This window comes from Melozone crissalis, unplaced genomic scaffold, assembly GCF_028551555.1.
Source record: "Melozone crissalis strain CALT ecotype California unplaced genomic scaffold, PUWL_Pcris_2 ptg000034l_1, whole genome shotgun sequence".
In the NCBI taxonomy this organism is placed as follows: Eukaryota; Metazoa; Chordata; class Aves; order Passeriformes; family Passerellidae; genus Melozone; species Melozone crissalis.
In genome coordinates, this window is record NW_026535812.1 from 6,960,409 (window position 1) to 6,982,500 (window position 22,092).

The 22,092-nt window shown below is 70.5% G+C and overlaps 58 non-coding genes across 58 annotated transcripts; all 58 read right to left on the reverse strand.

Annotated features, from left to right (window-relative positions):
• Positions 1-95: 95 nt before the first annotated feature.
• On the reverse strand, positions 96-214 carry LOC128941310 (5S ribosomal RNA). Its single transcript, XR_008483496.1, has one exon. It is a non-coding gene; the product is annotated as a 5S ribosomal RNA (ribosomal RNA).
• A 261-nt stretch (positions 215-475) lies between these two features.
• LOC128941151 (5S ribosomal RNA) lies at positions 476-594 on the reverse strand. Its single transcript, XR_008483338.1, has one exon. It is a non-coding gene; the product is annotated as a 5S ribosomal RNA (ribosomal RNA).
• A 261-nt stretch (positions 595-855) lies between these two features.
• Positions 856-974, reverse strand: LOC128941269 (5S ribosomal RNA). The gene has a single exon (XR_008483455.1). It is a non-coding gene; the product is annotated as a 5S ribosomal RNA (ribosomal RNA).
• Positions 975-1,235: 261 nt separating this feature from the next.
• Positions 1,236-1,354, reverse strand: LOC128941337 (5S ribosomal RNA). Its single transcript, XR_008483523.1, has one exon. It is a non-coding gene; the product is annotated as a 5S ribosomal RNA (ribosomal RNA).
• Positions 1,355-1,616: 262 nt separating this feature from the next.
• LOC128941348 (5S ribosomal RNA) lies at positions 1,617-1,735 on the reverse strand. The gene has a single exon (XR_008483534.1). It is a non-coding gene; the product is annotated as a 5S ribosomal RNA (ribosomal RNA).
• A 262-nt stretch (positions 1,736-1,997) lies between these two features.
• Positions 1,998-2,116, reverse strand: LOC128941360 (5S ribosomal RNA). Its single transcript, XR_008483545.1, has one exon. It is a non-coding gene; the product is annotated as a 5S ribosomal RNA (ribosomal RNA).
• Positions 2,117-2,377: 261 nt separating this feature from the next.
• LOC128941157 (5S ribosomal RNA) lies at positions 2,378-2,496 on the reverse strand. Its single transcript, XR_008483344.1, has one exon. It is a non-coding gene; the product is annotated as a 5S ribosomal RNA (ribosomal RNA).
• A 262-nt stretch (positions 2,497-2,758) lies between these two features.
• Positions 2,759-2,877, reverse strand: LOC128941170 (5S ribosomal RNA). Its single transcript, XR_008483356.1, has one exon. It is a non-coding gene; the product is annotated as a 5S ribosomal RNA (ribosomal RNA).
• A 262-nt stretch (positions 2,878-3,139) lies between these two features.
• LOC128941181 (5S ribosomal RNA) lies at positions 3,140-3,258 on the reverse strand. Its single transcript, XR_008483367.1, has one exon. It is a non-coding gene; the product is annotated as a 5S ribosomal RNA (ribosomal RNA).
• Positions 3,259-3,520: 262 nt separating this feature from the next.
• On the reverse strand, positions 3,521-3,639 carry LOC128941193 (5S ribosomal RNA). The gene has a single exon (XR_008483378.1). It is a non-coding gene; the product is annotated as a 5S ribosomal RNA (ribosomal RNA).
• A 262-nt stretch (positions 3,640-3,901) lies between these two features.
• Positions 3,902-4,020, reverse strand: LOC128941205 (5S ribosomal RNA). The gene has a single exon (XR_008483389.1). It is a non-coding gene; the product is annotated as a 5S ribosomal RNA (ribosomal RNA).
• Positions 4,021-4,282: 262 nt separating this feature from the next.
• On the reverse strand, positions 4,283-4,401 carry LOC128941216 (5S ribosomal RNA). The gene has a single exon (XR_008483400.1). It is a non-coding gene; the product is annotated as a 5S ribosomal RNA (ribosomal RNA).
• A 262-nt stretch (positions 4,402-4,663) lies between these two features.
• On the reverse strand, positions 4,664-4,782 carry LOC128941229 (5S ribosomal RNA). The gene has a single exon (XR_008483413.1). It is a non-coding gene; the product is annotated as a 5S ribosomal RNA (ribosomal RNA).
• A 261-nt stretch (positions 4,783-5,043) lies between these two features.
• On the reverse strand, positions 5,044-5,162 carry LOC128941240 (5S ribosomal RNA). Its single transcript, XR_008483424.1, has one exon. It is a non-coding gene; the product is annotated as a 5S ribosomal RNA (ribosomal RNA).
• Positions 5,163-5,424: 262 nt separating this feature from the next.
• On the reverse strand, positions 5,425-5,543 carry LOC128941252 (5S ribosomal RNA). Its single transcript, XR_008483436.1, has one exon. It is a non-coding gene; the product is annotated as a 5S ribosomal RNA (ribosomal RNA).
• A 262-nt stretch (positions 5,544-5,805) lies between these two features.
• On the reverse strand, positions 5,806-5,924 carry LOC128941263 (5S ribosomal RNA). The gene has a single exon (XR_008483449.1). It is a non-coding gene; the product is annotated as a 5S ribosomal RNA (ribosomal RNA).
• Positions 5,925-6,186: 262 nt separating this feature from the next.
• LOC128941275 (5S ribosomal RNA) lies at positions 6,187-6,305 on the reverse strand. Its single transcript, XR_008483462.1, has one exon. It is a non-coding gene; the product is annotated as a 5S ribosomal RNA (ribosomal RNA).
• Positions 6,306-6,567: 262 nt separating this feature from the next.
• LOC128941287 (5S ribosomal RNA) lies at positions 6,568-6,686 on the reverse strand. The gene has a single exon (XR_008483473.1). It is a non-coding gene; the product is annotated as a 5S ribosomal RNA (ribosomal RNA).
• Positions 6,687-6,948: 262 nt separating this feature from the next.
• On the reverse strand, positions 6,949-7,067 carry LOC128941298 (5S ribosomal RNA). The gene has a single exon (XR_008483484.1). It is a non-coding gene; the product is annotated as a 5S ribosomal RNA (ribosomal RNA).
• A 262-nt stretch (positions 7,068-7,329) lies between these two features.
• Positions 7,330-7,448, reverse strand: LOC128941309 (5S ribosomal RNA). The gene has a single exon (XR_008483495.1). It is a non-coding gene; the product is annotated as a 5S ribosomal RNA (ribosomal RNA).
• Positions 7,449-7,710: 262 nt separating this feature from the next.
• On the reverse strand, positions 7,711-7,829 carry LOC128941318 (5S ribosomal RNA). Its single transcript, XR_008483504.1, has one exon. It is a non-coding gene; the product is annotated as a 5S ribosomal RNA (ribosomal RNA).
• Positions 7,830-8,090: 261 nt separating this feature from the next.
• LOC128941314 (5S ribosomal RNA) lies at positions 8,091-8,209 on the reverse strand. Its single transcript, XR_008483500.1, has one exon. It is a non-coding gene; the product is annotated as a 5S ribosomal RNA (ribosomal RNA).
• A 261-nt stretch (positions 8,210-8,470) lies between these two features.
• Positions 8,471-8,589, reverse strand: LOC128941320 (5S ribosomal RNA). Its single transcript, XR_008483506.1, has one exon. It is a non-coding gene; the product is annotated as a 5S ribosomal RNA (ribosomal RNA).
• Positions 8,590-8,850: 261 nt separating this feature from the next.
• Positions 8,851-8,969, reverse strand: LOC128941331 (5S ribosomal RNA). The gene has a single exon (XR_008483517.1). It is a non-coding gene; the product is annotated as a 5S ribosomal RNA (ribosomal RNA).
• Positions 8,970-9,231: 262 nt separating this feature from the next.
• Positions 9,232-9,350, reverse strand: LOC128941333 (5S ribosomal RNA). Its single transcript, XR_008483519.1, has one exon. It is a non-coding gene; the product is annotated as a 5S ribosomal RNA (ribosomal RNA).
• A 261-nt stretch (positions 9,351-9,611) lies between these two features.
• LOC128941334 (5S ribosomal RNA) lies at positions 9,612-9,730 on the reverse strand. The gene has a single exon (XR_008483520.1). It is a non-coding gene; the product is annotated as a 5S ribosomal RNA (ribosomal RNA).
• Positions 9,731-9,992: 262 nt separating this feature from the next.
• LOC128941335 (5S ribosomal RNA) lies at positions 9,993-10,111 on the reverse strand. The gene has a single exon (XR_008483521.1). It is a non-coding gene; the product is annotated as a 5S ribosomal RNA (ribosomal RNA).
• A 262-nt stretch (positions 10,112-10,373) lies between these two features.
• On the reverse strand, positions 10,374-10,492 carry LOC128941336 (5S ribosomal RNA). Its single transcript, XR_008483522.1, has one exon. It is a non-coding gene; the product is annotated as a 5S ribosomal RNA (ribosomal RNA).
• Positions 10,493-10,754: 262 nt separating this feature from the next.
• Positions 10,755-10,873, reverse strand: LOC128941338 (5S ribosomal RNA). Its single transcript, XR_008483524.1, has one exon. It is a non-coding gene; the product is annotated as a 5S ribosomal RNA (ribosomal RNA).
• A 261-nt stretch (positions 10,874-11,134) lies between these two features.
• Positions 11,135-11,253, reverse strand: LOC128941339 (5S ribosomal RNA). The gene has a single exon (XR_008483525.1). It is a non-coding gene; the product is annotated as a 5S ribosomal RNA (ribosomal RNA).
• A 261-nt stretch (positions 11,254-11,514) lies between these two features.
• On the reverse strand, positions 11,515-11,633 carry LOC128941340 (5S ribosomal RNA). The gene has a single exon (XR_008483526.1). It is a non-coding gene; the product is annotated as a 5S ribosomal RNA (ribosomal RNA).
• Positions 11,634-11,895: 262 nt separating this feature from the next.
• LOC128941341 (5S ribosomal RNA) lies at positions 11,896-12,014 on the reverse strand. Its single transcript, XR_008483527.1, has one exon. It is a non-coding gene; the product is annotated as a 5S ribosomal RNA (ribosomal RNA).
• A 262-nt stretch (positions 12,015-12,276) lies between these two features.
• Positions 12,277-12,395, reverse strand: LOC128941342 (5S ribosomal RNA). Its single transcript, XR_008483528.1, has one exon. It is a non-coding gene; the product is annotated as a 5S ribosomal RNA (ribosomal RNA).
• A 262-nt stretch (positions 12,396-12,657) lies between these two features.
• On the reverse strand, positions 12,658-12,776 carry LOC128941343 (5S ribosomal RNA). Its single transcript, XR_008483529.1, has one exon. It is a non-coding gene; the product is annotated as a 5S ribosomal RNA (ribosomal RNA).
• Positions 12,777-13,037: 261 nt separating this feature from the next.
• Positions 13,038-13,156, reverse strand: LOC128941344 (5S ribosomal RNA). The gene has a single exon (XR_008483530.1). It is a non-coding gene; the product is annotated as a 5S ribosomal RNA (ribosomal RNA).
• A 261-nt stretch (positions 13,157-13,417) lies between these two features.
• LOC128941345 (5S ribosomal RNA) lies at positions 13,418-13,536 on the reverse strand. Its single transcript, XR_008483531.1, has one exon. It is a non-coding gene; the product is annotated as a 5S ribosomal RNA (ribosomal RNA).
• A 261-nt stretch (positions 13,537-13,797) lies between these two features.
• LOC128941346 (5S ribosomal RNA) lies at positions 13,798-13,916 on the reverse strand. Its single transcript, XR_008483532.1, has one exon. It is a non-coding gene; the product is annotated as a 5S ribosomal RNA (ribosomal RNA).
• A 261-nt stretch (positions 13,917-14,177) lies between these two features.
• LOC128941347 (5S ribosomal RNA) lies at positions 14,178-14,296 on the reverse strand. The gene has a single exon (XR_008483533.1). It is a non-coding gene; the product is annotated as a 5S ribosomal RNA (ribosomal RNA).
• Positions 14,297-14,558: 262 nt separating this feature from the next.
• LOC128941349 (5S ribosomal RNA) lies at positions 14,559-14,677 on the reverse strand. The gene has a single exon (XR_008483535.1). It is a non-coding gene; the product is annotated as a 5S ribosomal RNA (ribosomal RNA).
• Positions 14,678-14,938: 261 nt separating this feature from the next.
• On the reverse strand, positions 14,939-15,057 carry LOC128941350 (5S ribosomal RNA). Its single transcript, XR_008483536.1, has one exon. It is a non-coding gene; the product is annotated as a 5S ribosomal RNA (ribosomal RNA).
• Positions 15,058-15,319: 262 nt separating this feature from the next.
• LOC128941351 (5S ribosomal RNA) lies at positions 15,320-15,438 on the reverse strand. The gene has a single exon (XR_008483537.1). It is a non-coding gene; the product is annotated as a 5S ribosomal RNA (ribosomal RNA).
• Positions 15,439-15,700: 262 nt separating this feature from the next.
• LOC128941352 (5S ribosomal RNA) lies at positions 15,701-15,819 on the reverse strand. Its single transcript, XR_008483538.1, has one exon. It is a non-coding gene; the product is annotated as a 5S ribosomal RNA (ribosomal RNA).
• Positions 15,820-16,080: 261 nt separating this feature from the next.
• On the reverse strand, positions 16,081-16,199 carry LOC128941353 (5S ribosomal RNA). The gene has a single exon (XR_008483539.1). It is a non-coding gene; the product is annotated as a 5S ribosomal RNA (ribosomal RNA).
• Positions 16,200-16,461: 262 nt separating this feature from the next.
• LOC128941354 (5S ribosomal RNA) lies at positions 16,462-16,580 on the reverse strand. The gene has a single exon (XR_008483540.1). It is a non-coding gene; the product is annotated as a 5S ribosomal RNA (ribosomal RNA).
• A 262-nt stretch (positions 16,581-16,842) lies between these two features.
• On the reverse strand, positions 16,843-16,961 carry LOC128941355 (5S ribosomal RNA). Its single transcript, XR_008483541.1, has one exon. It is a non-coding gene; the product is annotated as a 5S ribosomal RNA (ribosomal RNA).
• A 263-nt stretch (positions 16,962-17,224) lies between these two features.
• On the reverse strand, positions 17,225-17,343 carry LOC128941357 (5S ribosomal RNA). The gene has a single exon (XR_008483542.1). It is a non-coding gene; the product is annotated as a 5S ribosomal RNA (ribosomal RNA).
• A 261-nt stretch (positions 17,344-17,604) lies between these two features.
• LOC128941358 (5S ribosomal RNA) lies at positions 17,605-17,723 on the reverse strand. The gene has a single exon (XR_008483543.1). It is a non-coding gene; the product is annotated as a 5S ribosomal RNA (ribosomal RNA).
• Positions 17,724-17,984: 261 nt separating this feature from the next.
• LOC128941359 (5S ribosomal RNA) lies at positions 17,985-18,103 on the reverse strand. The gene has a single exon (XR_008483544.1). It is a non-coding gene; the product is annotated as a 5S ribosomal RNA (ribosomal RNA).
• A 261-nt stretch (positions 18,104-18,364) lies between these two features.
• Positions 18,365-18,483, reverse strand: LOC128941361 (5S ribosomal RNA). Its single transcript, XR_008483546.1, has one exon. It is a non-coding gene; the product is annotated as a 5S ribosomal RNA (ribosomal RNA).
• Positions 18,484-18,744: 261 nt separating this feature from the next.
• LOC128941362 (5S ribosomal RNA) lies at positions 18,745-18,863 on the reverse strand. Its single transcript, XR_008483547.1, has one exon. It is a non-coding gene; the product is annotated as a 5S ribosomal RNA (ribosomal RNA).
• A 262-nt stretch (positions 18,864-19,125) lies between these two features.
• On the reverse strand, positions 19,126-19,244 carry LOC128941363 (5S ribosomal RNA). The gene has a single exon (XR_008483548.1). It is a non-coding gene; the product is annotated as a 5S ribosomal RNA (ribosomal RNA).
• Positions 19,245-19,506: 262 nt separating this feature from the next.
• On the reverse strand, positions 19,507-19,625 carry LOC128941364 (5S ribosomal RNA). Its single transcript, XR_008483549.1, has one exon. It is a non-coding gene; the product is annotated as a 5S ribosomal RNA (ribosomal RNA).
• Positions 19,626-19,887: 262 nt separating this feature from the next.
• Positions 19,888-20,006, reverse strand: LOC128941365 (5S ribosomal RNA). The gene has a single exon (XR_008483550.1). It is a non-coding gene; the product is annotated as a 5S ribosomal RNA (ribosomal RNA).
• A 261-nt stretch (positions 20,007-20,267) lies between these two features.
• Positions 20,268-20,386, reverse strand: LOC128941152 (5S ribosomal RNA). Its single transcript, XR_008483339.1, has one exon. It is a non-coding gene; the product is annotated as a 5S ribosomal RNA (ribosomal RNA).
• A 262-nt stretch (positions 20,387-20,648) lies between these two features.
• LOC128941153 (5S ribosomal RNA) lies at positions 20,649-20,767 on the reverse strand. The gene has a single exon (XR_008483340.1). It is a non-coding gene; the product is annotated as a 5S ribosomal RNA (ribosomal RNA).
• Positions 20,768-21,030: 263 nt separating this feature from the next.
• Positions 21,031-21,149, reverse strand: LOC128941154 (5S ribosomal RNA). Its single transcript, XR_008483341.1, has one exon. It is a non-coding gene; the product is annotated as a 5S ribosomal RNA (ribosomal RNA).
• Positions 21,150-21,411: 262 nt separating this feature from the next.
• On the reverse strand, positions 21,412-21,530 carry LOC128941155 (5S ribosomal RNA). Its single transcript, XR_008483342.1, has one exon. It is a non-coding gene; the product is annotated as a 5S ribosomal RNA (ribosomal RNA).
• Positions 21,531-21,792: 262 nt separating this feature from the next.
• Positions 21,793-21,911, reverse strand: LOC128941315 (5S ribosomal RNA). Its single transcript, XR_008483501.1, has one exon. It is a non-coding gene; the product is annotated as a 5S ribosomal RNA (ribosomal RNA).
• Between the last annotated feature and the right edge of the window lie 181 nt (positions 21,912-22,092).

Genomic DNA, 22,092 nt, shown 5'->3' on the forward strand with positions numbered 1-22,092 from the left:
CCCCAAAAGCACACCTGCCCCCTCCCTGCAGACCCTGGCCCCGGCTGCCCAGGCAAAACGAGAGACCGCCCGGGCACAAAAGGCACCAAAAGAGATGCCTACAGCACCCGGTATTCCCAGGCGGTCTCCCATCCAAGTACTAACCGGGCCCGACCCTGCTTAGCTTCCGAGATCAGACGAGATCGGGCGTTCTCAGGGTGGTATGGCAGTAGGCACCCAACGGCACGTCCGCAGCGCCCTCGACCACCCGGCAACAGCCTCCCGGCACGCGCCGGCACCGCGCCGGCCACCACCACCGCCACCTCACCGCCACACAGGCCCACGCCGGCCCCTGGAGACCCCAGCCCGGCCCACCGCTCGCCCCCAAGGCCGCAAGCCGCACCCCAAAACCACACCTGCCCCCTCCCTGCACGCCCTGCCCCGGCTGCCCAGGCAAAACCAGAGACCGCCCGGGCACAAAAGGCACCAAAAGAGATGCCTACAGCACCCGGTATTCCCAGGCGGTCTCCCATCCAAGTACTAACCGGGCCCGACCCTGCTTAGCTTCCGAGATCAGACGAGATCGGGCGTTCTCAGGGTGGTATGGCCGTAGGCACCCACCGGCCCCTCCGCAGCGCCCTCGACCACCCGGCAACAGCCTCCCGGCACGCGCCGGCACCGCGCCGGCCACCACCACCGCCACCTCACCGCCACACAGGCCCACGCCGGCCCCTGGAGACCCCAGCCCGGCCCACCGCTCGCCCCCAAGGCCGCAAGCCGCACCCCAAAACCACACCTGCCCCCTCCCTGCACGCCCTGCCCCGGCTGCCCAGGCAAAACCAGAGACCGCCCGGGCACAAAAGGCACCAAGAGAGATGCCTACAGCACCCGGTATTCCCAGGCGGTCTCCCATCCAAGTACTAACCGGGCCCGACCCTGCTTAGCTTCCGAGATCAGACGAGATCGGGCGTTCTCAGGGTGGTATGGCCGTAGGCACCCAGCGGCCCCTCTGCAGGACCCTCGACCACCCGGCAACAGCCTCCCGGCACGCGCCGGCACCGCGCCGGCCACCACCACCGCCACCTCACCGCCACACAGGCCCACGCCGGCCTCTGGAGACCCCAGCCCGGCCCACCGCTCGCCCCCAAGGCCGCAAGCCGCACCCCAAAACCACACCTGCCCCCTCCCTGCACGCCCTGCCCTGGCTGCCCAGGCAAAACCAGAGACCGCCCGGGCACAAAAGGCACCAAAAGAGATGCCTACAGCACCCGGTATTCCCAGGCGGTCTCCCATCCAAGTACTAACCGGGCCCGACCCTGCTTAGCTTCCGAGATCAGACGAGATCGGGCGTTCTCAGGGTGGTATGGCCGTAGGCACCCACCGGCCCCTCCGCAGCGCCCTCGACCACCCGGCAACAGCCTCCCGGCACGCGCCGGCACCGCGCCGGCCACCACCACCGCCACCTCACCGCCACACAGGCCCACGCCGGCCCCTGGAGACCCCAGCCCGGCCCACCGCTCGCCCCCAAGGCCGCAAGCCGCACCCCAAAACCACACCTGCCCCCTCCCTGCACGCCCTGGCCCCGGTTGTCCAGGCAAAACCAGAGACCGCCCGGGCACAAAAGGCACCAAAAGAGATGCCTACAGCACCCGGTATTCCCAGGCGGTCTCCCATCCAAGTACTAACCGGGCCCGACCCTGCTTAGCTTCCGAGATCAGACGAGATCGGGCGTTCTCAGGGTGGTATGGCCGTAGGCACCCACCGGCCCCTCCGCAGCGCCCTCGACCACCCGGCAACAGCCTCCCGGCACGCGCCGGCACCGCGCCGGCCACCACCACCGCCACCTCACCGCCACACAGGCCCACGCCGGCCTCTGGAGACCCCAGCCCGGCCCACCGCTCGCCCCCAAGGCCGCAAGCCGCACCCCAAAACCACACCTGCCCCCTCCCTGCACGCCCTGGCCCCGGCTACCCAGGCAAAACCAGAGACCGCCCGGGCACAAAAGGCACCAAGAGAGATGCCTACAGCACCCGGTATTCCCAGGCGGTCTCCCATCCAAGTACTAACCGGGCCCGACCCTGCTTAGCTTCCGAGATCAGACGAGATCGGGCGTTCTCAGGGTGGTATGGCCGTAGGCACCCACCGGCCCCTCCGCAGCGCCCTCGACCACCCGGCAACAGCCTCCCGGCACGCGCCGGCACCGTGCCGGCCACCACCACCGCCACCTCACCGCCACACAGGCCCACGCCGGCCCCTGGAGACCCCAGCCCGGCCCACCGCTCGCCCCCAAGGCCGCAAGCCGCACCCCAAAACCACACCTGCCCCCTCCCTGCACGCCCTGCCCCGGCTGCCCAGGCAAAACCAGAGACCGCCCGGGCACAAAAGGCACCAAAAGAGATGCCTACAGCACCCGGTATTCCCAGGCGGTCTCCCATCCAAGTACTAACCGGGCCCGACCCTGCTTAGCTTCCGAGATCAGACGAGATCGGGCGTTCTCAGGGTGGTATGGCCGTAGGCACCCACCGGCCCCTCCGCAGCGCCCTCGACCACCCGGCAACAGCCTCCCGGCACGCGCCGGCACCGCGCCGGCCACCACCACCGCCACCTCACCGCCACACAGGCCCACGCCGGCCCCTGGAGACCCCAGCCCGGCCCACCGCTCGCCCCCAAGGCCGCAAGCCGCACCCCAAAACCACACCTGCCCCCTCCCTGCACGCCCTGGCCCCGGTTGTCCAGGCAAAACCAGAGACCGCCCGGGCACAAAAGGCACCAAAAGAGATGCCTACAGCACCCGGTATTCCCAGGCGGTCTCCCATCCAAGTACTAACCGGGCCCGACCCTGCTTAGCTTCCGAGATCAGACGAGATCGGGCGTTCTCAGGGTGGTATGGCCGTAGGCACCCACCGGCCCCTCCGCAGCGCCCTCGACCACCCGGCAACAGCCTCCCGGCACGCGCCGGCACCGCGCCGGCCACCACCACCGCCACCTCACCGCCACACAGGCCCACGCCGGCCTCTGGAGACCCCAGCCCGGCCCACCGCTCGCCCCCAAGGCCGCAAGCCGCACCCCAAAACCACACCTGCCCCCTCCCTGCACGCCCTGGCCCCGCCTGCCCAGGCAAAACCAGAGACCGCCCGGGCACAAAAGGCACCAAGAGAGATGCCTACAGCACCCGGTATTCCCAGGCGGTCTCCCATCCAAGTACTAACCGGGCCCGACCCTGCTTAGCTTCCGAGATCAGACGAGATCGGGCGTTCTCAGGGTGGTATGGCCGTAGGCACCCACCGGCCCCTCCGCAGCGCCCTCGACCACCCGGCAACAGCCTCCCGGCACGCGCCGGCACCGCGCCGGCCACCACCACCGCCACCCCACCGCCACACAGGCCCACGCCGGCCCCTGGAGACCCCAGCCCGGCCCACCGCTCGCCCCCAAGGCCGCAAGCCGCACCCCAAAACCACACCTGCCCCCTCCCTGCACGCCCTGGCCCCGGCTGCCCAGGCAAAACCAGAGACCGCCCGGGCACAAAAGGCACCAAAAGAGATGCCTACAGCACCCGGTATTCCCAGGCGGTCTCCCATCCAAGTACTAACCGGGCCCGACCCTGCTTAGCTTCCGAGATCAGACGAGATCGGGCGTTCTCAGGGTGGTATGGCCGTAGGCACCCACCGGCCCCTCCGCAGCGCCCTCGACCACCCGGCAACAGCCTCCCGGCACGCGCCGGCACCGCGCCGGCCACCACCACCGCCACCTCACCGCCACACAGGCCCACGCCGGCCTCTGGAGACCCCAGCCCGGCCCACCGCTCGCCCCCAAGGCCGCAAGCCGCACCCCAAAACCACACCTGCCCCCTCCCTGCACGCCCTGGCCCCGCCTGCCCAGGCAAAACCAGAGACCGCCCGGGCACAAAAGGCACCAAAAGAGATGCCTACAGCACCCGGTATTCCCAGGCGGTCTCCCATCCAAGTACTAACCGGGCCCGACCCTGCTTAGCTTCCGAGATCAGACGAGATCGGGCGTTCTCAGGGTGGTATGGCCGTAGGCACCCACCGGCCCCTCCGCAGCGCCCTCGACCACCCGGCAACAGCCTCCCGGCACGCGCCGGCACCGCGCCGGCCACCACCACCGCCACCTCACCGCCACACAGGCCCACGCCGGCCCCTGGAGACCCCAGCCCGGCCCACCGCTCGCCCCCAAGGCCGCAAGCCGCACCCCAAAACCACACCTGCCCCCTCCCTGCACGCCCTGGCCCCGGTTGTCCAGGCAAAACCAGAGACCGCCCGGGCACAAAAGGCACCAAAAGAGATGCCTACAGCACCCGGTATTCCCAGGCGGTCTCCCATCCAAGTACTAACCGGGCCCGACCCTGCTTAGCTTCCGAGATCAGACGAGATCGGGCGTTCTCAGGGTGGTATGGCCGTAGGCACCCACCGGCCCCTCCGCAGCGCCCTCGACCACCCGGCAACAGCCTCCCGGCACGCGCCGGCACCGCGCCGGCCACCACCACCGCCACCTCACCGCCACACAGGCCCACGCCGGCCTCTGGAGACCCCAGCCCGGCCCACCGCTCGCCCCCAAGGCCGCAAGCCGCACCCCAAAACCACACCTGCCCCCTCCCTGCACGCCCTGGCCCCGGCTACCCAGGCAAAACCAGAGACCGCCCGGGCACAAAAGGCACCAAGAGAGATGCCTACAGCACCCGGTATTCCCAGGCGGTCTCCCATCCAAGTACTAACCGGGCCCGACCCTGCTTAGCTTCCGAGATCAGACGAGATCGGGCGTTCTCAGGGTGGTATGGCCGTAGGCACCCACCGGCCCCTCCGCAGCGCCCTCGACCACCCGGCAACAGCCTCCCGGCACGCGCCGGCACCGTGCCGGCCACCACCACCGCCACCTCACCGCCACACAGGCCCACGCCGGCCCCTGGAGACCCCAGCCCGGCCCACCGCTCGCCCCCAAGGCCGCAAGCCGCACCCCAAAACCACACCTGCCCCCTCCCTGCACGCCCTGCCCCGGCTGCCCAGGCAAAACCAGAGACCGCCCGGGCACAAAAGGCACCAAAAGAGATGCCTACAGCACCCGGTATTCCCAGGCGGTCTCCCATCCAAGTACTAACCGGGCCCGACCCTGCTTAGCTTCCGAGATCAGACGAGATCGGGCGTTCTCAGGGTGGTATGGCCGTAGGCACCCACCGGCCCCTCCGCAGCGCCCTCGACCACCCGGCAACAGCCTCCCGGCACGCGCCGGCACCGCGCCGGCCACCACCACCGCCACCTCACCGCCACACAGGCCCACGCCGGCCCCTGGAGACCCCAGCCCGGCCCACCGCTCGCCCCCAAGGCCGCAAGCCGCACCCCAAAACCACACCTGCCCCCTCCCTGCACGCCCTGGCCCCGGTTGTCCAGGCAAAACCAGAGACCGCCCGGGCACAAAAGGCACCAAAAGAGATGCCTACAGCACCCGGTATTCCCAGGCGGTCTCCCATCCAAGTACTAACCGGGCCCGACCCTGCTTAGCTTCCGAGATCAGACGAGATCGGGCGTTCTCAGGGTGGTATGGCCGTAGGCACCCACCGGCCCCTCCGCAGCGCCCTCGACCACCCGGCAACAGCCTCCCGGCACGCGCCGGCACCGCGCCGGCCACCACCACCGCCACCTCACCGCCACACAGGCCCACGCCGGCCTCTGGAGACCCCAGCCCGGCCCACCGCTCGCCCCCAAGGCCGCAAGCCGCACCCCAAAACCACACCTGCCCCCTCCCTGCACGCCCTGGCCCCGCCTGCCCAGGCAAAACCAGAGACCGCCCGGGCACAAAAGGCACCAAGAGAGATGCCTACAGCACCCGGTATTCCCAGGCGGTCTCCCATCCAAGTACTAACCGGGCCCGACCCTGCTTAGCTTCCGAGATCAGACGAGATCGGGCGTTCTCAGGGTGGTATGGCCGTAGGCACCCACCGGCCCCTCCGCAGCGCCCTCGACCACCCGGCAACAGCCTCCCGGCACGCGCCGGCACCGCGCCGGCCACCACCACCGCCACCCCACCGCCACACAGGCCCACGCCGGCCCCTGGAGACCCCAGCCCGGCCCACCGCTCGCCCCCAAGGCCGCAAGCCGCACCCCAAAACCACACCTGCCCCCTCCCTGCACGCCCTGGCCCCGGCTGCCCAGGCAAAACCAGAGACCGCCCGGGCACAAAAGGCACCAAAAGAGATGCCTACAGCACCCGGTATTCCCAGGCGGTCTCCCATCCAAGTACTAACCGGGCCCGACCCTGCTTAGCTTCCGAGATCAGACGAGATCGGGCGTTCTCAGGGTGGTATGGCCGTAGGCACCCACCGGCCCCTCCGCAGCGCCCTCGACCACCCGGCAACAGCCTCCCGGCACGCGCCGGCACCGCGCCGGCCACCACCACCGCCACCTCACCGCCACACAGGCCCACGCCGGCCTCTGGAGACCCCAGCCCGGCCCACCGCTCGCCCCCAAGGCCGCAAGCCGCACCCCAAAACCACACCTGCCCCCTCCCTGCACGCCCTGGCCCCGCCTGCCCAGGCAAAACCAGAGACCGCCCGGGCACAAAAGGCACCAAAAGAGATGCCTACAGCACCCGGTATTCCCAGGCGGTCTCCCATCCAAGTACTAACCGGGCCCGACCCTGCTTAGCTTCCGAGATCAGACGAGATCGGGCGTTCTCAGGGTGGTATGGCCGTAGGCACCCACCGGCCCCTCCGCAGCGCCCTCGACCACCCGGCAACAGCCTCCCGGCACGCGCCGGCACCGCGCCGGCCACCACCACCGCCACCTCACCGCCACACAGGCCCACGCCGGCCTCTGGAGACCCCAGCCCGGCCCACCGCTCGCCCCCAAGGCCGCAAGCCGCACCCCAAAACCACACCTGCCCCCTCCCTGCACGCCCTGGCCCCGGCTGCCCAGGCAAAACCAGAGACCGCCCGGGCACAAAAGGCACCAAGAGAGATGCCTACAGCACCCGGTATTCCCAGGCGGTCTCCCATCCAAGTACTAACCGGGCCCGACCCTGCTTAGCTTCCGAGATCAGACGAGATCGGGCGTTCTCAGGGTGGTATGGCCGTAGGCACCCACCGGCCCCTCCGCAGCGCCCTCGACCACCCGGCAACAGCCTCCCGGCACGCGCCGGCACCGCGCCGGCCACCACCACCGCCACCTCACCGCCACACAGGCCCACGCCGGCCCCTGGAGACCCCAGCCCGGCCCACCGCTCGCCCCCAAGGCCGCAAGCCGCACCCCAAAACCACACCTGCCCCCTCCCTGCACGCCCTGGCCCCGGCTGCCCAGGCAAAACCAGAGACCGCCCGGGCACAAAAGGCACCAAAAGAGATGCCTACAGCACCCGGTATTCCCAGGCGGTCTCCCATCCAAGTACTAACCGGGCCCGACCCTGCTTAGCTTCCGAGATCAGACGAGATCGGGCGTTCTCAGGGTGGTATGGCCGTAGGCACCCACCGGCCCCTCCGCAGCGCCCTCGACCACCCGGCAACAGCCTCCCGGCACGCGCCGGCACCGCGCCGGCCACCACCACCGCCACCTCACCGCCACACAGGCCCACGCCGGCCTCTGGAGACCCCAGCCCGGCCCACCGCTCGCCCCCAAGGCCGCAAGCCGCACCCCAAAACCACACCTGCCCCCTCCCTGCACGCCCTGGTCCCGGCTGTCCAGGCAAAACCAGAGACCGCCCGGGCACAAAAGGCACCAAGAGAGATGCCTACACCACCCGGTATTCCCAGGCGGTCTCCCATCCAAGTACTAACCGGGCCCGACCCTGCTTAGCTTCCGAGATCAGACGAGATCGGGCGTTCTCAGGGTGGTATGGCCGTAGGCACCCACCGGCCCCTCCGCAGCGCCCTCGACCACCCGGCAACAGCCTCCCGGCACGCGCCGGCACCGCGCCGGCCACCACCACCGCCACCTCACCGCCACACAGGCCCACGCCGGCCCCTGGAGACCCCAGCCCGGCCCACCGCTCGCCCCCAAGGCCGCAAGCCGCACCCCAAAACCACACCTGCCCCCTCCCTGCACGCCCTGCCCCGGCTGCCCAGGCAAAACCAGAGACCGCCCGGGCACAAAAGGCACCAAAAGAGATGCCTACAGCACCCGGTATTCCCAGGCGGTCTCCCATCCAAGTACTAACCGGGCCTGACCCTGCTTAGCTTCCGAGATCAGACGAGATCGGGCGTTCTCAGGGTGGTATGGCCGTAGGCACCCACCGGCCCCTCCGCAGCGCCCTCGACCACCCGGCAACAGCCTCCCGGCACGCGCCGGCACCGCGCCGGCCACCACCACCGCCACCTCACCGCCACACAGGCCCACGCCGGCCCCTGGAGACCCCAGCCCGGCCCACCGCTCGCCCCCAAGGCCGCAAGCCGCACCCCAAAACCACACCTGCCCCCTCCCTGCACGCCCTGCCCCGGCTGCCCAGGCAAAACCAGAGACCGCCCGGGCACAAAAGGCACCAAAAGAGATGCCTACAGCACCCGGTATTCCCAGGCGGTCTCCCATCCAAGTACTAACCGGGCCCGACCCTGCTTAGCTTCCGAGATCAGACGAGATCGGGCGTTCTCAGGGTGGTATGGCCGTAGGCACCCACCGGCCCCTCCGCAGCGCCCTCGACCACCCGGCAACAGCCTCCCGGCACGCGCCGGCACCGCGCCGGCCACCACCACCGCCACCTCACCGCCACACAGGCCCACGCCGGCCCCTGGAGACCCCAGCCCGGCCCACCGCTCGCCCCCAAGGCCGCAAGCCGCACCCCAAAACCACACCTGCCCCCTCCCTGCACGCCCTGCCCCGGCTGCCCAGGCAAAACCAGAGACCGCCCGGGCACAAAAGGCACCAAAAGAGATGCCTACAGCACCCGGTATTCCCAGGCGGTCTCCCATCCAAGTACTAACCGGGCCCGACCCTGCTTAGCTTCCGAGATCAGACGAGATCGGGCGTTCTCAGGGTGGTATGGCCGTAGGCACCCACCGGCCCCTCCGCAGCGCCCTCGACCACCCGGCAACAGCCTCCCGGCACGCGCCGGCACCGCGCCGGCCACCACCACCGCCACCCCACCGCCACACAGGCCCACGCCGGCCCCTGGAGACCCCAGCCCGGCCCACCGCTCGCCCCCAAGGCCGCAAGCCGCACCCCAAAACCACACCTGCCCCCTCCCTGCACGCCCTGGCCCCGGCTGCCCAGGCAAAACCAGAGACCGCCCGGGCACAAAAGGCACCAAAAGAGATGCCTACAGCACCCGGTATTCCCAGGCGGTCTCCCATCCAAGTACTAACCGGGCCCGACCCTGCTTAGCTTCCGAGATCAGACGAGATCGGGCGTTCTCAGGGTGGTATGGCCGTAGGCACCCACCGGCCCCTCCGCAGCGCCCTCGACCACCCGGCAACAGCCTCCCGGCACGCGCCGGCACCGCGCCGGCCACCACCACCGCCACCTCACCGCCACACAGGCCCACGCCGGCCCCTGGAGACCCCAGCCCGGCCCACCGCTCGCCCCCAAGGCCGCAAGCCGCACCCCAAAACCACACCTGCCCCCTCCCTGCACGCCCTGCCCCGGCTGCCCAGGCAAAACCAGAGACCGCCCGGGCACAAAAGGCACCAAAAGAGATGCCTACAGCACCCGGTATTCCCAGGCGGTCTCCCATCCAAGTACTAACCGGGCCCGACCCTGCTTAGCTTCCGAGATCAGACGAGATCGGGCGTTCTCAGGGTGGTATGGCCGTAGGCACCCACCGGCCCCTCCGCAGCGCCCTCGACCACCCGGCAACAGCCTCCCGGCACGCGCCGGCACCGCGCCGGCCACCACCACCGCCACCCCACCGCCACACAGGCCCACGCCGGCCCCTGGAGACCCCAGCCCGGCCCACCGCTCGCCCCCAAGGCCGCAAGCCGCACCCCAAAACCACACCTGCCCCCTCCCTGCACGCCCTGGCCCCGGCTGCCCAGGCAAAACCAGAGACCGCCCGGGCACAAAAGGCACCAAAAGAGATGCCTACAGCACCCGGTATTCCCAGGCGGTCTCCCATCCAAGTACTAACCGGGCCCGACCCTGCTTAGCTTCCGAGATCAGACGAGATCGGGCGTTCTCAGGGTGGTATGGCCGTAGGCACCCACCGGCCCCTCCGCAGCGCCCTCGACCACCCGGCAACAGCCTCCCGGCACGCGCCGGCACCGCGCCGGCCACCACCACCGCCACCTCACCGCCACACAGGCCCACGCCGGCCCCTGGAGACCCCAGCCCGGCCCACCGCTCGCCCCCAAGGCCGCAAGCCGCACCCCAAAACCACACCTGCCCCCTCCCTGCACGCCCTGGTCCCGGCTGTCCAGGCAAAACCAGAGACCGCCCGGGCACAAAAGGCACCAAAAGAGATGCCTACAGCACCCGGTATTCCCAGGCGGTCTCCCATCCAAGTACTAACCGGGCCCGACCCTGCTTAGCTTCCGAGATCAGACGAGATCGGGCGTTCTCAGGGTGGTATGGCCGTAGGCACCCACCGGCCCCTCCGCAGCGCCCTCGACCACCCGGCAACAGCCTCCCGGCACGCGCCGGCACCGCGCCGGCCACCACCACCGCCACCTCACCGCCACACAGGCCCACGCCGGCCTCTGGAGACCCCAGCCCGGCCCACCGCTCGCCCCCAAGGCCGCAAGCCGCACCCCAAAACCACACCTGCCCCCTCCCTGCACGCCCTGGCCCCGGCTGCCCAGGCAAAACCAGAGACCGCCCGGGCACAAAAGGCACCAAGAGAGATGCCTACAGCACCCGGTATTCCCAGGCGGTCTCCCATCCAAGTACTAACCGGGCCCGACCCTGCTTAGCTTCCGAGATCAGACGAGATCGGGCGTTCTCAGGGTGGTATGGCCGTAGGCACCCACCGGCCCCTCCGCAGCGCCCTCGACCACCCGGCAACAGCCTCCCGGCACGCGCCGGCACCGCGCCGGCCACCACCACCGCCACCTCACCGCCACACAGGCCCACGCCGGCCCCTGGAGACCCCAGCCCGGCCCACCGCTCGCCCCCAAGGCCGCAAGCCGCACCCCAAAACCACACCTGCCCCCTCCCTGCACGCCCTGCCCCGGCTGCCCAGGCAAAACCAGAGACCGCCCGGGCACAAAAGGCACCAAAAGAGATGCCTACAGCACCCGGTATTCCCAGGCGGTCTCCCATCCAAGTACTAACCGGGCCCGACCCTGCTTAGCTTCCGAGATCAGACGAGATCGGGCGTTCTCAGGGTGGTATGGCCGTAGGCACCCACCGGCCCCTCCGCAGCGCCCTCGACCACCCGGCAACAGCCTCCCGGCACGCGCCGGCACCGCGCCGGCCACCACCACCGCCACCTCACCGCCACACAGGCCCACGCCGGCCCCTGGAGACCCCAGCCCGGCCCACCGCTCGCCCCCAAGGCCGCAAGCCGCACCCCAAAACCACACCTGCCCCCTCCCTGCACGCCCTGCCCCGGCTGCCCAGGCAAAACCAGAGACCGCCCGGGCACAAAAGGCACCAAAAGAGATGCCTACAGCACCCGGTATTCCCAGGCGGTCTCCCATCCAAGTACTAACCGGGCCCGACCCTGCTTAGCTTCCGAGATCAGACGAGATCGGGCGTTCTCAGGGTGGTATGGCCGTAGGCACCCACCGGCCCCTCCGCAGCGCCCTCGACCACCCGGCAACAGCCTCCCGGCACGCGCCGGCACCGCGCCGGCCACCACCACCGCCACCCCACCGCCACACAGGCCCACGCCGGCCCCTGGAGACCCCAGCCCGGCCCACCGCTCGCCCCCAAGGCCGCAAGCCGCACCCCAAAACCACACCTGCCCCCTCCCTGCACGCCCTGGCCCCGGCTGCCCAGGCAAAACCAGAGACCGCCCGGGCACAAAAGGCACCAAAAGAGATGCCTACAGCACCCGGTATTCCCAGGCGGTCTCCCATCCAAGTACTAACCGGGCCCGACCCTGCTTAGCTTCCGAGATCAGACGAGATCGGGCGTTCTCAGGGTGGTATGGCCGTAGGCACCCACCGGCCCCTCCGCAGCGCCCTCGACCACCCGGCAACAGCCTCCCGGCACGCGCCGGCACCGCGCCGGCCACCACCACCGCCACCTCACCGCCACACAGGCCCACGCCGGCCCCTGGAGACCCCAGCCCGGCCCACCGCTCGCCCCCAAGGCCGCAAGCCGCACCCCAAAACCACACCTGCCCCCTCCCTGCACGCCCTGGTCCCGGCTGTCCAGGCAAAACCAGAGACCGCCCGGGCACAAAAGGCACCAAAAGAGATGCCTACAGCACCCGGTATTCCCAGGCGGTCTCCCATCCAAGTACTAACCGGGCCCGACCCTGCTTAGCTTCCGAGATCAGACGAGATCGGGCGTTCTCAGGGTGGTATGGCCGTAGGCACCCACCGGCCCCTCCGCAGCGCCCTCGACCACCCGGCAACAGCCTCCCGGCACGCGCCGGCACCGCGCCGGCCACCACCACCGCCACCTCACCGCCACACAGGCCCACGCCGGCCTCTGGAGACCCCAGCCCGGCCCACCGCTCGCCCCCAAGGCCGCAAGCCGCACCCCAAAACCACACCTGCCCCCTCCCTGCACGCCCTGGCCCCGGCTGCCCAGGCAAAACCAGAGACCGCCCGGGCACAAAAGGCACCAAGAGAGATGCCTACAGCACCCGGTATTCCCAGGCGGTCTCCCATCCAAGTACTAACCGGGCCCGACCCTGCTTAGCTTCCGAGATCAGACGAGATCGGGCGTTCTCAGGGTGGTATGGCCGTAGGCACCCACCGGCCCCTCCGCAGCGCCCTCGACCACCCGGCAACAGCCTCCCGGCACGCGCCGGCACCGCGCCGGCCACCACCACCGCCACCTCACCGCCACACAGGCCCACGCCGGCCCCTGGAGACCCCAGCCCGGCCCACCGCTCGCCCCCAAGGCCGCAAGCCGCACCCCAAAACCACACCTGCCCCCTCCCTGCACGCCCTGCCCCGGCTGCCCAGGCAAAACCAGAGACCGCCCGGGCACAAAAGGCACCAAAAGAGATGCCTACAGCACCCGGTATTCCCAGGCGGTCTCCCATCCAAGTACTAACCGGGCCCGACCCTGCTTAGCTTCCGAGATCAGACGAGATCGGGCGTTCTCAGGGTGGTATGGCCGTAGGCACCCACCGGCCCCTCCGCAGCGCCCTCGACCACCCGGCAACAGCCTCCCGGCACGCGCCGGCACCGCGCCGGCCACCACCACCGCCACCTCACCGCCACACAGGCCCACGCCGGCCCCTGGAGACCCCAGCCCGGCCCACCGCTCGCCCCCAAGGCCGCAAGCCGCACCCCAAAACCACACCTGCCCCCTCCCTGCACGCCCTGCCCCGGCTGCCCAGGCAAAACCAGAGACCGCCCGGGCACAAAAGGCACCAAAAGAGATGCCTACAGCACCCGGTATTCCCAGGCGGTCTCCCATCCAAGTACTAACCGGGCCCGACCCTGCTTAGCTTCCGAGATCAGACGAGATCGGGCGTTCTCAGGGTGGTATGGCCGTAGGCACCCACCGGCCCCTCCGCAGCGCCCTCGACCACCCGGCAACAGCCTCCCGGCACGCGCCGGCACCGCGCCGGCCACCACCACCGCCACCTCACCGCCACACAGGCCCACGCCGGCCCCTGGAGACCCCAGCCCGGCCCACCGCTCGCCCCCAAGGCCGCAAGCCGCACCCCAAAACCACACCTGCCCCCTCCCTGCACGCCCTGCCCCGGCTGCCCAGGCAAAACCAGAGACCGCCCGGGCACAAAAGGCACCAAAAGAGATGCCTACAGCACCCGGTATTCCCAGGCGGTCTCCCATCCAAGTACTAACCGGGCCCGACCCTGCTTAGCTTCCGAGATCAGACGAGATCGGGCGTTCTCAGGGTGGTATGGCCGTAGGCACCCACCGGCCCCTCCGCAGCGCCCTCGACCACCCGGCAACAGCCTCCCGGCACGCGCCGGCACCGCGCCGGCCACCACCACCGCCACCTCACCGCCACACAGGCCCACGCCGGCCCCTGGAGACCCCAGCCCGGCCCACCGCTCGCCCCCAAGGCCGCAAGCCGCACCCCAAAACCACACCTGCCCCCTCCCTGCACGCCCTGCCCCGGCTGCCCAGGCAAAACCAGAGACCGCCCGGGCACAAAAGGCACCAAAAGAGATGCCTACAGCACCCGGTATTCCCAGGCGGTCTCCCATCCAAGTACTAACCGGGCCCGACCCTGCTTAGCTTCCGAGATCAGACGAGATCGGGCGTTCTCAGGGTGGTATGGCCGTAGGCACCCACCGGCCCCTCCGCAGCGCCCTCGACCACCCGGCAACAGCCTCCCGGCACGCGCCGGCACCGCGCCGGCCACCACCACCGCCACCCCACCGCCACACAGGCCCACGCCGGCCCCTGGAGACCCCAGCCCGGCCCACCGCTCGCCCCCAAGGCCGCAAGCCGCACCCCAAAACCACACCTGCCCCCTCCCTGCACGCCCTGGCCCCGGCTGCCCAGGCAAAACCAGAGACCGCCCGGGCACAAAAGGCACCAAAAGAGATGCCTACAGCACCCGGTATTCCCAGGCGGTCTCCCATCCAAGTACTAACCGGGCCCGACCCTGCTTAGCTTCCGAGATCAGACGAGATCGGGCGTTCTCAGGGTGGTATGGCCGTAGGCACCCACCGGCCCCTCCGCAGCGCCCTCGACCACCCGGCAACAGCCTCCCGGCACGCGCCGGCACCGCGCCGGCCACCACCACCGCCACCTCACCGCCACACAGGCCCACGCCGGCCCCTGGAGACCCCAGCCCGGCCCACCGCTCGCCCCCAAGGCCGCAAGCCGCACCCCAAAACCACACCTGCCCCCTCCCTGCACGCCCTGCCCCGGCTGCCCAGGCAAAACCAGAGACCGCCCGGGCACAAAAGGCACCAAAAGAGATGCCTACAGCACCCGGTATTCCCAGGCGGTCTCCCATCCAAGTACTAACCGGGCCCGACCCTGCTTAGCTTCCGAGATCAGACGAGATCGGGCGTTCTCAGGGTGGTATGGCCGTAGGCACCCACCGGCCCCTCCGCAGCGCCCTCGACCACCCGGCAACAGCCTCCCGGCACGCGCCGGCACCGCGCCGGCCACCACCACCGCCACCTCACCGCCACACAGGCCCACGCCGGCCCCTGGAGACCCCAGCCCGGCCCACCGCTCGCCCCCAAGGCCGCAAGCCGCACCCCAAAACCACACCTGCCCCCTCCCTGCACGCCCTGGTCCCGGCTGTCCAGGCAAAACCAGAGACCGCCCGGGCACAAAAGGCACCAAAAGAGATGCCTACAGCACCCGGTATTCCCAGGCGGTCTCCCATCCAAGTACTAACCGGGCCCGACCCTGCTTAGCTTCCGAGATCAGACGAGATCGGGCGTTCTCAGGGTGGTATGGCCGTAGGCACCCACCGGCCCCTCCGCAGCGCCCTCGACCACCCGGCAACAGCCTCCCGGCACGCGCCGGCACCGCGCCGGCCACCACCACCGCCACCTCACCGCCACACAGGCCCACGCCGGCCTCTGGAGACCCCAGCCCGGCCCACCGCTCGCCCCCAAGGCCGCAAGCCGCACCCCAAAACCACACCTGCCCCCTCCCTGCACGCCCTGGCCCCGGCTGCCCAGGCAAAACCAGAGACCGCCCGGGCACAAAAGGCACCAAGAGAGATGCCTACAGCACCCGGTATTCCCAGGCGGTCTCCCATCCAAGTACTAACCGGGCCCGACCCTGCTTAGCTTCCGAGATCAGACGAGATCGGGCGTTCTCAGGGTGGTATGGCCGTAGGCACCCACCGGCCCCTCCGCAGCGCCCTCGACCACCCGGCAACAGCCTCCCGGCACGCGCCGGCACCGCGCCGGCCACCACCACCGCCACCTCACCGCCACACAGGCCCACGCCGGCCCCTGGAGACCCCAGCCCGGCCCACCGCTCGCCCCCAAGGCCGCAAGCCGCACCCCAAAACCACACCTGCCCCCTCCCTGCACGCCCTGCCCCGGCTGCCCAGGCAAAACCAGAGACCGCCCGGGCACAAAAGGCACCAAAAGAGATGCCTACAGCACCCGGTATTCCCAGGCGGTCTCCCATCCAAGTACTAACCGGGCCCGACCCTGCTTAGCTTCCGAGATCAGACGAGATCGGGCGTTCTCAGGGTGGTATGGCCGTAGGCACCCACCGGCCCCTCCGCAGCGCCCTCGACCACCCGGCAACAGCCTCCCGGCACGCGCCGGCACCGCGCCGGCCACCACCACCGCCACCCCACCGCCACACAGGCCCACGCCGGCCCCTGGAGACCCCAGCCCGGCCCACCGCTCGCCCCCAAGGCCGCAAGCCGCACCCCAAAACCACACCTGCCCCCTCCCTGCACGCCCTGGCCCCGGCTGCCCAGGCAAAACCAGAGACCGCCCGGGCACAAAAGGCACCAAAAGAGATGCCTACAGCACCCGGTATTCCCAGGCGGTCTCCCATCCAAGTACTAACCGGGCCCGACCCTGCTTAGCTTCCGAGATCAGACGAGATCGGGCGTTCTCAGGGTGGTATGGCCGTAGGCACCCACCGGCCCCTCCGCAGCGCCCTCGACCACCCGGCAACAGCCTCCCGGCACGCGCCGGCACCGCGCCGGCCACCACCACCGCCACCTCACCGCCACACAGGCCCACGCCGGCCCCTGGAGACCCCAGCCCGGCCCACCGCTCGCCCCCAAGGCCGCAAGCCGCACCCCAAAACCACACCTGCCCCCTCCCTGCACGCCCTGGTCCCGGCTGTCCAGGCAAAACCAGAGACCGCCCGGGCACAAAAGGCACCAAAAGAGATGCCTACAGCACCCGGTATTCCCAGGCGGTCTCCCATCCAAGTACTAACCGGGCCCGACCCTGCTTAGCTTCCGAGATCAGACGAGATCGGGCGTTCTCAGGGTGGTATGGCCGTAGGCACCCACCGGCCCCTCCGCAGCGCCCTCGACCACCCGGCAACAGCCTCCCGGCACGCGCCGGCACCCGCGCCGGCCACCACCACCGCCACCTCACCGCCACACAGGCCCACGCCGGCCTCTGGGACCCCAGCCCCGGCCCACCGCTCGCCCCCAAGGCCGCAAGCCGCACCCCAAAACCACACCTGCCCCCTCCCTGCACGCCCTGGCCCCGGCTGCCCAGGCAAAACCAGAGACCGCCCGGGCACAAAAGGCACCAAGAGAGATGCCTACAGCACCCGGTATTCCCAGGCGGTCTCCCATCCAAGTACTAACCGGGCCCGACCCTGCTTAGCTTCCGAGATCAGACGAGATCGGGCGTTCTCAGGGTGGTATGGCCGTAGGCACCCACCGGCCCCTCCGCAGCGCCCTCGACCACCCGGCAACAGCCTCCCGGCACGCGCCGGCACCGCGCTGGCCACCACCACCGCCACCTCACCGCCACACAGGCCCACGCCGGCCCCTGGAGACCCCAGCCCGGCCCACCGCTCGCCCCCAAGGCCGCAAGCCGCACCCCAAAACCACACCTGCCCCCTCCCTGCACGCCCTGCCCCGGCTGCCCAGGCAAAACCAGAGACCGCCCGGGCACAAAAGGCACCAAAAGAGATGCCTACAGCACCCGGTATTCCCAGGCGGTCTCCCATCCAAGTACTAACCGGGCCCGACCCTGCTTAGCTTCCGAGATCAGACGAGATCGGGCGTTCTCAGGGTGGTATGGCCGTAGGCACCCACCGGCCCCTCCGCAGCGCCCTCGACCACCCGGCAACAGCCTCCCGGCACGCGCCGGCACCGCGCCGGCCACCACCACCGCCACCTCACCGCCACACAGGCCCACGCCGGCCCCTGGAGACCCCAGCCCGGCCCACCGCTCGCCCCCAAGGCCGCAAGCCGCACCCCAAAACCACACCTGCCCCCTCCCTGCACGCCCTGCCCCGGCTGCCCAGGCAAAACCAGAGACCGCCCGGGCACAAAAGGCACCAAAAGAGATGCCTACAGCACCCGGTATTCCCAGGCGGTCTCCCATCCAAGTACTAACCGGGCCCGACCCTGCTTAGCTTCCGAGATCAGACGAGATCGGGCGTTCTCAGGGTGGTATGGCCGTAGGCACCCACCGGCCCCTCCGCAGCGCCCTCGACCACCCGGCAACAGCCTCCCGGCACGCGCCGGCACCGCGCCGGCCACCACCACCGCCACCCCACCGCCACACAGGCCCACGCCGGCCCCTGGAGACCCCAGCCCGGCCCACCGCTCGCCCCCAAGGCCGCAAGCCGCACCCCAAAACCACACCTGCCCCCTCCCTGCACGCCCTGCCCCGGCTGCCCAGGCAAAACCAGAGACCGCCCGGGCACAAAAGGCACCAAAAGAGATGCCTACAGCACCCGGTATTCCCAGGCGGTCTCCCATCCAAGTACTAACCGGGCCCGACCCTGCTTAGCTTCCGAGATCAGACGAGATCGGGCGTTCTCAGGGTGGTATGGCCGTAGGCACCCACCGGCCCCTCCGCAGCGCCCTCGACCACCCGGCAACAGCCTCCCGGCACGCGCCGGCACCGCGCCGGCCACCACCACCGCCACCTCACCGCCACACAGGCCCACGCCGGCCCCTGGAGACCCCAGCCCGGCCCACCGCTCGCCCCCAAGGCCGCAAGCCGCACCCCAAAACCACACCTGCCCCCTCCCTGCACGCCCTGCCCCGGCTGCCCAGGCAAAACCAGAGACCGCCCGGGCACAAAAGGCACCAAAAGAGATGCCTACAGCACCCGGTATTCCCAGGCGGTCTCCCATCCAAGTACTAACCGGGCCCGACCCTGCTTAGCTTCCGAGATCAGACGAGATCGGGCGTTCTCAGGGTGGTATGGCCGTAGGCACCCACCGGCCCCTCCGCAGCGCCCTCGACCACCCGGCAACAGCCTCCCGGCACGCGCCGGCACCGCGCCGGCCACCACCACCGCCACCCCACCGCCACACAGGCCCACGCCGGCCCCTGGAGACCCCAGCCCGGCCCACCGCTCGCCCCCAAGGCCGCAAGCCGCACCCCAAAACCACACCTGCCCCCTCCCTGCACGCCCTGGCCCCGGCTGCCCAGGCAAAACCAGAGACCGCCCGGGCACAAAAGGCACCAAAAGAGATGCCTACAGCACCCGGTATTCCCAGGCGGTCTCCCATCCAAGTACTAACCGGGCCCGACCCTGCTTAGCTTCCGAGATCAGACGAGATCGGGCGTTCTCAGGGTGGTATGGCCGTAGGCACCCACCGGCCCCTCCGCAGCGCCCTCGACCACCCGGCAACAGCCTCCCGGCACGCGCCGGCACCGCGCCGGCCACCACCACCGCCACCTCACCGCCACACAGGCCCACGCCGGCCCCTGGAGACCCCAGCCCGGCCCACCGCTCGCCCCCAAGGCCGCAAGCCGCACCCCAAAACCACACCTGCCCCCTCCCTGCACGCCCTGGTCCCGGCTGTCCAGGCAAAACCAGAGACCGCCCGGGCACAAAAGGCACCAAAAGAGATGCCTACAGCACCCGGTATTCCCAGGCGGTCTCCCATCCAAGTACTAACCGGGCCCGACCCTGCTTAGCTTCCGAGATCAGACGAGATCGGGCGTTCTCAGGGTGGTATGGCCGTAGGCACCCACCGGCCCCTCCGCAGCGCCCTCGACCACCCGGCAACAGCCTCCCGGCACGCGCCGGCACCGCGCCGGCCACCACCACCGCCACCTCACCGCCACACAGGCCCACGCCGGCCTCTGGAGACCCCAGCCCGGCCCACCGCTCGCCCCCAAGGCCGCAAGCCGCACCCCAAAACCACACCTGCCCCCTCCCTGCACGCCCTGGCCCCGGCTGCCCAGGCAAAACCAGAGACCGCCCGGGCACAAAAGGCACCAAGAGAGATGCCTACAGCACCCGGTATTCCCAGGCGGTCTCCCATCCAAGTACTAACCGGGCCCGACCCTGCTTAGCTTCCGAGATCAGACGAGATCGGGCGTTCTCAGGGTGGTATGGCCGTAGGCACCCACCGGCCCCTCCGCAGCGCCCTCGACCACCCGGCAACAGCCTCCCGGCACGCGCCGGCACCGCGCCGGCCACCACCACCGCCACCTCACCGCCACACAGGCCCACGCCGGCCCCTGGAGACCCCAGCCCGGCCCACCGCTCGCCCCCAAGGCCGCAAGCCGCACCCCAAAACCACACCTGCCCCCTCCCTGCACGCCCTGCCCCGGCTGCCCAGGCAAAACCAGAGACCGCCCGGGCACAAAAGGCACCAAAAGAGATGCCTACAGCACCCGGTATTCCCAGGCGGTCTCCCATCCAAGTACTAACCGGGCCCGACCCTGCTTAGCTTCCGAGATCAGACGAGATCGGGCGTTCTCAGGGTGGTATGGCCGTAGGCACCCACCGGCCCCTCCGCAGCGCCCTCGACCACCCGGCAACAGCCTCCCGGCACGCGCCGGCACCCGCGCCGGCCACCACCACCGCCACCTCACCGCCACACAGGCCCACGCCGGCCCCTGGAGACCCCAGCCCGGCCCACCGCTCGCCCCCAAGGCCGCAAGCCGCACCCCAAAACCACACCTGCCCCCTCCCTGCACGCCCTGCCCCGGCTGCCCAGGCAAAACCAGAGACCGCCCGGGCACAAAAGGCACCAAAAGAGATGCCTACAGCACCCGGTATTCCCAGGCGGTCTCCCATCCAAGTACTAACCGGGCCCGACCCTGCTTAGCTTCCGAGATCAGACGAGATCGGGCGTTCTCAGGGTGGTATGGCCGTAGGCACCCACCGGCCCCTCCGCAGCGCCCTCGACCACCCGGCAACAGCCTCCCGGCACGCGCCGGCACCGCGCCGGCCACCACCACCGCCACCCCACCGCCACACAGGCCCACGCCGGCCCCTGGAGACCCCAGCCCGGCCCACCGCTCGCCCCCAAGGCCGCAAGCCGCACCCCAAAACCACACCTGCCCCCTCCCTGCACGCCCTGGGCCCCGGCTGCCCAGGCAAAACCAGAGACCGCCCGGGCACAAAAGGCACCAAAAGAGATGCCTACAGCACCCGGTATTCCCAGGCGGTCTCCCATCCAAGTACTAACCGGGCCCGACCCTGCTTAGCTTCCGAGATCAGACGAGATCGGGCGTTCTCAGGGTGGTATGGCCGTAGGCACCCACCGGCCCCTCCGCAGCGCCCTCGACCACCCGGCAACAGCCTCCCGGCACGCGCCGGCACCGCGCCGGCCACCACCACCGCCACCTCACCGCCACACAGGCCCACGCCGGCCCCTGGAGACCCCAGCCCGGCCCACCGCTCGCCCCCAAGGCCGCAAGCCGCACCCCAAAACCACACCTGCCCCCTCCCTGCACGCCCTGGTCCCGGCTGTCCAGGCAAAACCAGAGACCGCCCGGGCACAAAAGGCACCAAAAGAGATGCCTACAGCACCCGGTATTCCCAGGCGGTCTCCCATCCAAGTACTAACCGGGCCCGACCCTGCTTAGCTTCCGAGATCAGACGAGATCGGGCGTTCTCAGGGTGGTATGGCCGTAGGCACCCACCGGCCCCTCCGCAGCGCCCTCGACCACCCGGCAACAGCCTCCCGGCACGCGCCGGCACCGCGCCGGCCACCACCACCGCCACCTCACCGCCACACAGGCCCACGCCGGCCTCTGGAGACCCCAGCCCGGCCCACCGCTCGCCCCCAAGGCCGCAAGCCGCACCCCAAAACCACACCTGCCCCCTCCCTGCACGCCCTGGCCCCGGCTGCCCAGGCAAAACCAGAGACCGCCCGGGCACAAAAGGCACCAAGAGAGATGCCTACAGCATCCGGTATTCCCAGGCGGTCTCCCATCCAAGTACTAACCGGGCCCGACCCTGCTTAGCTTCCGAGATCAGACGAGATCGGGCGTTCTCAGGGTGGTATGGCCGTAGGCACCCACCGGCCCCTCCGCAGCGCCCTCGACCACCCGGCAACAGCCTCCCGGCACGCGCCGGCACCGCGCCGCCGCCACCACCACCGCCACCTCACCGCCACACAGGCCCACGCCGGCCCCTGGAGACCCCAGCCCGGCCCACCGCTCGCCCCCAAGGCCGCAAGCCGCACCCCAAAACCAC